This window comes from Alnus glutinosa, chromosome 10 (assembly GCF_958979055.1).
Source record: "Alnus glutinosa chromosome 10, dhAlnGlut1.1, whole genome shotgun sequence".
Taxonomy (NCBI): Eukaryota; Viridiplantae; Streptophyta; class Magnoliopsida; order Fagales; family Betulaceae; genus Alnus; species Alnus glutinosa.
Window position 1 is genome coordinate 15,846,962 of NC_084895.1, and position 9,338 is coordinate 15,856,299.

A 9,338-nucleotide genomic window follows, 5' to 3' on the forward strand; every position below is an offset into this window, starting at 1 on the left:
CAACACGTGACACGGCAGGTGCTTTTGAAAAAGCATTAACCCTTTGACATGACAACACAGCAGCAGCATTGACCCTTACCCCACCAAGCTCTCTACAAAGTGTTTTATTTGCGTTCATGATTTACCCGTAAATAAAAAAATAAAAAAATAAAAAATAAAATCTTTATATCATAAATAGAAACGGCTGCATTGAATTTTGAAAAGAGTGGGTTGAATTCAAAAGATATAGCCGGCCAATTTCGGTCTTTTTTTTTTTTTTTTATAAAAAAATAAATTCGTAGAGAGAGTTAAAAGTGATAGATGTAATATAAAATAAAAAAATTTTGTATAAAAAATTTTTATAAAAAAATATTAATATGATATAAAGTTAGAATATTTTAAAACTTGATTGTTTATAAAAAAAAGTTGAAGAGGGAGAATATTCTTACTCTTACTAAACAAGTCCTTCATGATTCACTTGTCCTGCAAACTGCTGCTTTCGTTTCTTTAGGGCCTGTTCGGCAATTAGAGAAAATAATAATAATAATAATAATAATTCTCTCTTTACTCATTTAAAAAATAATTGAACTTCAAAATATTTTAGTTTTATATCAAATCAATAATTTTTTTATTATTACTTAAATAAAAAAAAAAATTTACTACAATACCAAATTTTTTACTTTTTTATAAAAGTTCTTTTTATTTTATATCACATTTATTACTTCTAGCTCTTACTATTGATTTTTCTTTCCGATCCAAACAAGGCCTTAAACTTAAAAAGAAAAAAAAAAAAAAAAAAAAAAAAAAAAGGTTATGTTTGACAAAATTTGGAACAATTATTGTTGGGAATGAGTGGAAACGAAAATCTTACGGTGGTTTACGAGACTAAGTGGTATTCACGTGAATAAAGGTGTTGATGATTATTATTATTTTTTTATAGATAAATAAAGGTGTTGACGATTAGATTACTTTTTTCTCTTTCTCTTCACCTGATGCTTTGTCTTTTGTTTTCAAATTTATTGTATTATATTTGTAGCACTACTCTGATCAAAAACAACAAATTCTGCACTACTGTCTCAACTTTATTGGAAGATTGATTTTTTTCCCCAATTTAAGAGTGGTAGAGTTTTTAAATTTGTTACTTTTGATATTAATAACGATTACACATCTCCGCTGATAGCTCAATTGATTAAAAATTAGGCTTTATAAAATAGAGGTCACTAATTCAAATAATTCATCTCTTTTTAATGCGAATAATAAAGAGATTACACTTATATTACAATAGGTGACCCATCAGTTACCTTTTAGATAAATGTTTGAAATAAAATATAAGGTTAAATACGTTTTTGTCTCTAGTGGTTTAACTTTGTTATTTTTTGTCCATGCGGTTAATTTTGTATTCTATATGGTACCTTGATTTTAGTTAAAGGCGAAAATGATATTTTCGTCCAAATTTCTGTTCAAAAATTAACAGTAGATCACATTAGTGCCACTAAACACTCTTAAAAAGTTAACATCCGTTTCAAATGCCACATAAGTTTACTCTCTCACGCCACATCAGTGCCATGTTAGACGATTGGCTGCCACAAATATTTTTTTTATATTTATTGAAAAGCTTTAAAAAATTAAAAATTAAAAAAAAAAAATTAAAAACATTGTAGGCAGCGAAATGAACTGAAAATAAGTTCAACAAATATCACAACAAATTCTGAAAATAAGTTCAACAAATATCATAACTAATATCACAATAGAATTTTTCAGTCTAGTGTGATACGAAATGAACAACAAATTCTGCACTAGTGTCTTAATATCAAAATAAGTTGATACGAGTTGATCATATATTTAAATGAACATTATAGGCTTAATTTTACTGGAAGATTCATTCTTTTTTTCCCCAATTTGAGAGTGGTAAATTTTTTAATTTTTTTTTTCTTTTGTTTGACATAAGAAATTTTTTTTTTTTTTTTTTTTGTCAATTTAAAAATGATGTAACTTTTAAAATCACTATTGAACTTGTGATAGATTACTATTGAATTTTAATAAAGTGATAATTTTAAAAGCCACATCATTCTTGGAGGAACACAAGAATGACAAAAGAATGACTCATAGCATTACTCGTGAATCAGCCGCCAAAGAAAATGCAAGAGAAATCGAATAGTAGAAATATAGACCGAAGGTGTCTCACTCGCATTTGTATAACTGTCTGCCCCAAACCTCTTCACCCTAAAAAACACAAAGGGGCAAAATTTGGCAACAATTTTTCACAATGTAAAATATTAGTAAACGTGATTTATAACACTTTAATGAAAGGGTGACACTTATCTGGATTCAAAGAGAAATGATTGATTGTATAACTCTTGTCCAATTTTGCATTCGTGACATTTTTTTTTAAAAAAAATGATGAAACTACTATGGGAAAAAATGCTAGGTAATTTTCTTGAAAATAAAAAAATATAAAAAAAATATAAAAAAAAGAAAAAAAGAAATTGTCTTCTTAAAAATAATTTAGAGTTATTTTTATCTTTTTGCTAGTATTTGGGAAAGACATTGAAATTTTTTTAGTGTTTTAAGAAAACATTATCACAATTGGCAGCTTGGGAAGACGCTGACAATGGATGATAGTTTGAGGAAAAATTATGTATTTTTTTCTGAATAAAAAGAGCCGTTCATGGAGTTGTTTTGCCTAAAGGAAAAAATGTGAGGAGGTTCCTATTTTAAAAATTAATAATAATAAAATAAAATAAAATTTGACACTCAAATTTTTTGTTTTTTTTTTTTAAAATATTGAATTTGTTTAGAAAGTAACGATGAAGTCATTATAAATCTGTAATCTGTCAACTATTACATGGACACTGGAACCATTGCAAATGGGGAAATTTTGCAGTACAACGCACTCTATGATAGATGTTTATGTGATTGAAACCATTTTCCCAAAAAAAAGGAAAAAAAAAGGTTGTGTACAAATGTGGTTGCAACTTGCAAATATAGAAGGTGGTAAATTAACAGAGGGAGAAAAGAAAAAGCAGAAAAAATCTTTGTTAAATCTTTCCTGAGCTTTTACGATATTGATTGTGACCAAATCTCAAACAGTGATATGCCTATGCCTTGCCTGTTGCGTCGGACTTGGTTTTTCTTTTTCCTTCTTTAAAACGTACGTAGTACACGGTTTTGGCGAAAGTAGTGTTGGAAAAGGTGTCCCACACCCACTAGGCCTCACTACAAACTTGGACCGCCTGCGCATGCATAGAAAGACTTTTTGTTCGTACATGGGCTGTCGGTTCTGGGCGTTAAATTTGGCGACGACTACACGTTTTTCCTCTTTTTCGTGCGGGATTTATTAATGTGAGTGTTGTCCTGAGTCCTGATGGAAAATGCTTGGTACTCTACTATTTCTACGGTAAAATAATTATGAGAAATTAGAAACTCATTTTTTATTAGGAGATGCACTTAAAATGGAGCTCATCTAACTCAGAAAAGCTTAATTAATCTCATTACTGGTGCTAAACTGTAATTCTTGTCGCATTAAATACCAATCCAATGCATGTGCTTTATAATGAATAAAAGAATGTCCTTAGATTAGACAGAAAAAAGAAAAAGAAAAAGGTCTTACATTTAAAAAGATAATCTCAATTACTTCCCATATAAGAAGAATAATATGGTAAGTAATTACTCTTTCTTTTTTCTTGTTTTTTGTTTTTAATGTAAGGCCTTTTCTTTTTTCCTTGTTGAAGTAATGATATTACATCAGTCACAGGTGTTAATCGAGCTTAGAGTTGTCCATGATTGATTTATGAAGTGATTGAGCCTAGCTAGCTAGTAACTATGGAGCTTGAACCAACATCTTCCATGTTCAAATAAGTAGGAAATGTATAATTTAAAGGAGTCTTTGTTAACAACTCCAAATGCTGAAGAGACAAATATTTGTAAATTTTGAAAAATTTTTAGTGTTGGCTTTGTGAAAGTTAATTGGGATGCATCTTTGAATTCAAAATCTGGCTGAGTTGGCTTGGGTTGTGTGATTAGAGACGAGGAAGGCTCTGTTCTTGGTGCTAAATGCAGGGCCGCTAAGGTTAGTGTGGACCCTTTATGTGCAGAATCAATGGCTGCTTTACTTGCTGTGGATTTTTGCTGTGAAATGGGTTTTGTGAACATTGAATGTGAGGGTGACTCTTTGCAAGTCATCAAATGTTTATGTGATTGAAACCATTTTCCCTTTATATTCCTCTCATGGCAGATCATATGAACATAATCTTCTAATCACTTTGTTGTACTAATTAAGTTAGATTTGGCAGCATTATTTGAGGAAAAAAATAATCCAAAAGTATTCTTGTGTTAATCATAGGTATGGTTAACAATTTAAAGGTTACCCTTAAACAAACCCCTAAAACTTACACCTAAAAACAAAAAGTGGAAATTTAAGAGGTCTTCAGGAAGAGCAGAGTACAAATAATTATCAATTAATTGTTACTTAAAGAATGAGCAGTGAATTATTTGGTAAAAAACTTTTTTGGTGCATTCCAAAATCTTAACAAGCCACACGATCGATTTAACTAATTATGATGACAAATATTTTATAAAAAGTGCATTCCAAAGCTTATTAAACTTCTTGGGGTAATTACCTTTTCCCCCATGAACTACCAAAAAATGCGCGATGCCCCCATGAACTACCAACTCGACCAAAATAGAGCATTCAACTACCAAAGATAACCATTTTCCCCCCTTCCGTCAGTCACACGCCGTTTTACCCTCATTTTCTTTCTCTTTTTCCCCTATGAACTACCACCATCTTCCTCTTTTTCCCCCATGAACTACCATCATCTTCCAACATGCCCCCATATAAAACGACACATTACCCGTTGACCGTTTGTTTTAACCCCTTTGACTGACGGAAGGGGGGAAAATGGTTGTCTTTGGTAGTTGAATGCTCTATTTTGGTCGAGTTGGTAGTTCATGGGGGCATTGCGCATTTTTTTGTAGTTCATGGGGAAAAAAGGTAATTACCCCAAACTTCTTTTACAAAATGCTGGCAAATCTGAAGTTGTAATCCTCATGAGCATTAAAATATAGCATAATTTGGGATTCGAAATTGGAGGAAAAATTCTCTGAACTAGATACTATGACATATAAAATACTTCATCCTCAGTCTCATCTCCAATAATTAGTAAAAAAAAGTTAATAAATACAGGTCTTGAGGCCAACAAAATACTGAACAACATATTGATTATGCATTGGAATCTCTGTATTTGATAAAGCTCATATTCATTTTCAAGAACCCAACCAAGCATTAGGCCAATGGGTTAGGTATTTCGGTTATGTGGGTTCACTAGCCCGTAAAACTAACAAAAATGCATTGTTTTAAAAATGTTTAAAAAAACAATAATGTTTTATGAATGCATTCATGCATTTGGTGGATGACCATTTAGTTATAGCTCTTGAAATTCTAAACATTCATGTCACCTTTAAGAATTCCTACAATCACTACAAAAAATGTGGCATTTAGCCACGTGGCTGGCCACGTTGTCAACCACCACGTCGCCACACATCAGCGACGTGGCTACTGACCACGTGGCCGCATGCAACCACGTGTCAGTTAGTAGGTGGTTGCATGGGGCCACGTGGCCCCTATGGCCACGTCGTCAGTAGCCACGTGGCGAAAATAGCCACAATTTTTTTTTTTTTTAAAAAAAAAAAAAAAACATAAATCCTAAAGCCTAAACCCTACACCTAAAATCCTAAAATCTAAACCGTAAACCATAAACCCTAAACACTAAACCCTAAAACCCTAAACCCTAAACCCTAAACCCTAAACCCTAGAATCTAAAATCCTAAACCCTAAACCCTATAACATAAACCCTAAACCCCAAAAACTAATCTATCAACAATTACAACAATTTACATTTTCATAAAATATAAACAATATAAACAATATAATTACAACAATTCAAAATCAAATCAGCAGTTTCAACAAATTTACATGAAATAAACGTCATAGCTATTAACAAAACAGAATTAGAAAACATCTACGTAAAACATCAACAAAAAACGTCATACTTCTTCAATTTGCCGTATTAGGTGACTGCTACACAACGGGCAGCTATTGTCCAAAGGGCGAGTGCGATGGCTGCTCGAGGGGCGACCGCTGCCCAACGGGTGTCACAATACCTACAAATAAAAAAAACATTAATAAAATAAGCTATATGCATATCAAGTCCAAAGCATTGACCAAAGAGAGTTTACACAAACGTAATCATAACTACAGAACCACTAGACGAAGGCATCCCCAAAAGCAGTGTCTTATCGCCGTTTGGCGCTAGGGACTGTGGAGTAACCTATGTCGCGGGACATACTACTGAGGCAAGCATAGACTCAATCTCGCTCAACCATAACTCCAAGGCCCGATTTGTTGCCTTTTGAACCTCTAACTCAATCTCCATCGATGCCATCCTTTCTTCCTATGTGGACGAACTCTGCCTTTGCCTAGACAATTGTGTCTGTGAAAGGGTGTAGTATGAATGTGTCATCCCCTGTACAGGCAAAACATTCGGCCCAACTTGCCGAACCCTCCCCGTATACTTTGGTTTGCCAATCGCTGGTTCATACACGTCATTTGGTGCCCATCGCATTGTGCCTTCAATCACGCTATGTGTAGTTGCAGGGTCATTTGCTATAAGCAGTGTCATCCTCTCCTGTATGTTGTAGTAAATGTTAGCGCGCCTAATAGATGTTTGTGGTAAATTATAATTTATAATTTACCACATACAAAACTTATAAATATTAAACAATGTGATCAATAGCATACACATAACTCCCTCGTACGCTCGATTGGGTAACTCCCATCCCTCCTTGTATGCGTCATGAAAAATGCTTTTGCTTGAGTCAGAGCAATGCCAGATGTGCTTGCCTGTTGAGATCAAAAAAAAAATAAAACATAAACATTAACACTTGTTTTAAAGTACAGTTAGATACAAAAAATATTATATATATATATATATACCTCATCGTGTGTGAACCTGGCATAGTTTTTTGATCCTAAGCAGTGGAGAGTGTCTTTCAGCTCTCGCATTTGCTTCATTCATTCAACATTCTCCTACACAATGAACATTTTGAGATATCTAATTATTGACACAATTACATTAAATATTTAATTAATTAAACAATGATTGAAAATACACATAATAATAAAATTCAAGTAATGACCTACATACCTTATTTTTCTCGATACACCATGCTCACAACAGATGCTGCACATCTGCGATGTTTTATTGTGCGAGATAGTTTGCATCCACTCCTGCATGGATGCTTGATGACGTATCACCCTGTTGAATTTCAAGCATGTCTTTTAATTTATGCTTCCATTGCCTATGCTTACGTCCCATATCTTGGAATGCATCATGTTGTGCCTTTTCTAGATCTATAGTTTCTGGGAGATAGAACTCCACATGCACAATTTAACAATTAAGTTGATAAATTCACCAAAAACATAATTCGAAAAAAAATTAAATCCACCCGGACGTGAATTTAAACATCTATTTTAAATATACCATCAATGCCGCCCACATGTCCAGCTTTATCCGCTTATCTACCTTCAACCATTGGTCTCGCATATGTACATAGTTCTCACTCCTTACTATCTTGCCTATATGCCGCCTAAATTGGTTTGTGCTACATCCTACTGGTTGTATCGCAGCATTGTACTCCAGTACAATCTTTTTTCTCACCGGAAGCATCCAATTGTTTCTCGGGTCCAAAATCACCTGGAAGTACATGCTCCCATCCGGATTATAAGCTAACCATAGAAAATGAAATGCTTAACTCATTAAAAAAATAACAATGAAAAATGTACATTGTTATTTAAAAGAATATATTAACTACAAAGCGCATATATATATATATATATAAACTTACCAGTTAACCGCATCTGGTATGTCCTCAGGGGCTCCGTCGCAAGGTCATCTATATTGGGAGATTAATTTTTTTTTTTCCCCCAATTTGAAAGGGGTAGAATTTTTAATTTTTTTTCTTCTTTTGTTTGACATAAGAAATATTTAATTTCATTATTTTTCGTATTTTTTGTTTATCTTTATATAAGTGATGTGCAAATTTATATTATGTGGTTTCCAAATTCAATAATAAATTTGCAAAAAAACAACAAGAACATGACACCAAACACAGATTCAATGGCTCTACAATATTTTGCTTTTTTTAAAAAAAAAAAAAGAAAAAAAGAAAAATCAAACAATTACAACATTTATTTAATGTATGAAATGGCTAGATTAATTGTAGGCTTGTCAATTCGGGTTGACGAGTTGGGTTCATGTCAACCCGATTGACACGATTACACAATTGGATCCAACATTAATCCAACCTGATTATTAACCGGGTTAAATCTTTAAACCTGAACACGACCCGATTGCCAACCGAGTTACCCGAACACGACCCGTGTAACCCGTTTACACACAATTCTACTGAAACACACAATCAAAAGATTCAAAACCCTATGGTGGAAGAACCCAAAAAAACCCATCTCTCACCATTAAAATTAACTTTAGAGATCAGAAAAACCAACAGAAAATTTAATTACGGGTGCCAACCAGAAAATTGAATTTGACATTAATAAGAAAATTCAAGTGGGTTTCAAATCCTAAAACAGAGTATCTCACCTGATCTCCTCAACTCCGGTCAACCAGTACCGATCATCGTTGCTTTCCATCTTTTCCTCCTTCTGGAGATCATACACCACAAGGCTCGAATAATTATCAACACGAGGACTCCCATTTGTGAGCAACAGCCTCCCTTGCTTCGTCGTCACTGTCACCGTCATGAATCTTCTGTTCCTTTTCAATATCGCTCCCTTCCATCTAGTCCATAGCCAGGCCTCGGCACAACCACGAGAGCTGATGACTCCTCTGGGCGAATCCACGTACGGATGTATTTGGCTAAGCACATCTTCGTCGGCCTGATCGCCACCAGAAGCCTTGGATGTATTTGGCGTGAAAGAAGGATTGAAGGAGGCGTGAAATTGAAAACTGAAAACTGAAAAAGAAATGTGATGCAGCTAGGTTTGTTGCGATTTTTTTTTTTTTTCTTAAGTAAACGGGTTATAATTGTGTTAGCGGGTCAACCTGCAGGTTGACCCGCCAGACATTGTAATAATCGTGTCATAATCGGGTTGACCCAATTATGACCCGAACCCGATTACTCCAAACTCAAATCCTGTATTTTTGTGTCGGGTTCATGAGTCGTGTAAAAAATTATCAACCCTAATTAATTGAATAGCTTGTGAACAAATTTGAATTCGTTGAAAATAAATAAACAGAGTTTAAACAGAATATCTAGTTTGATAATAAGCTCATACTTAA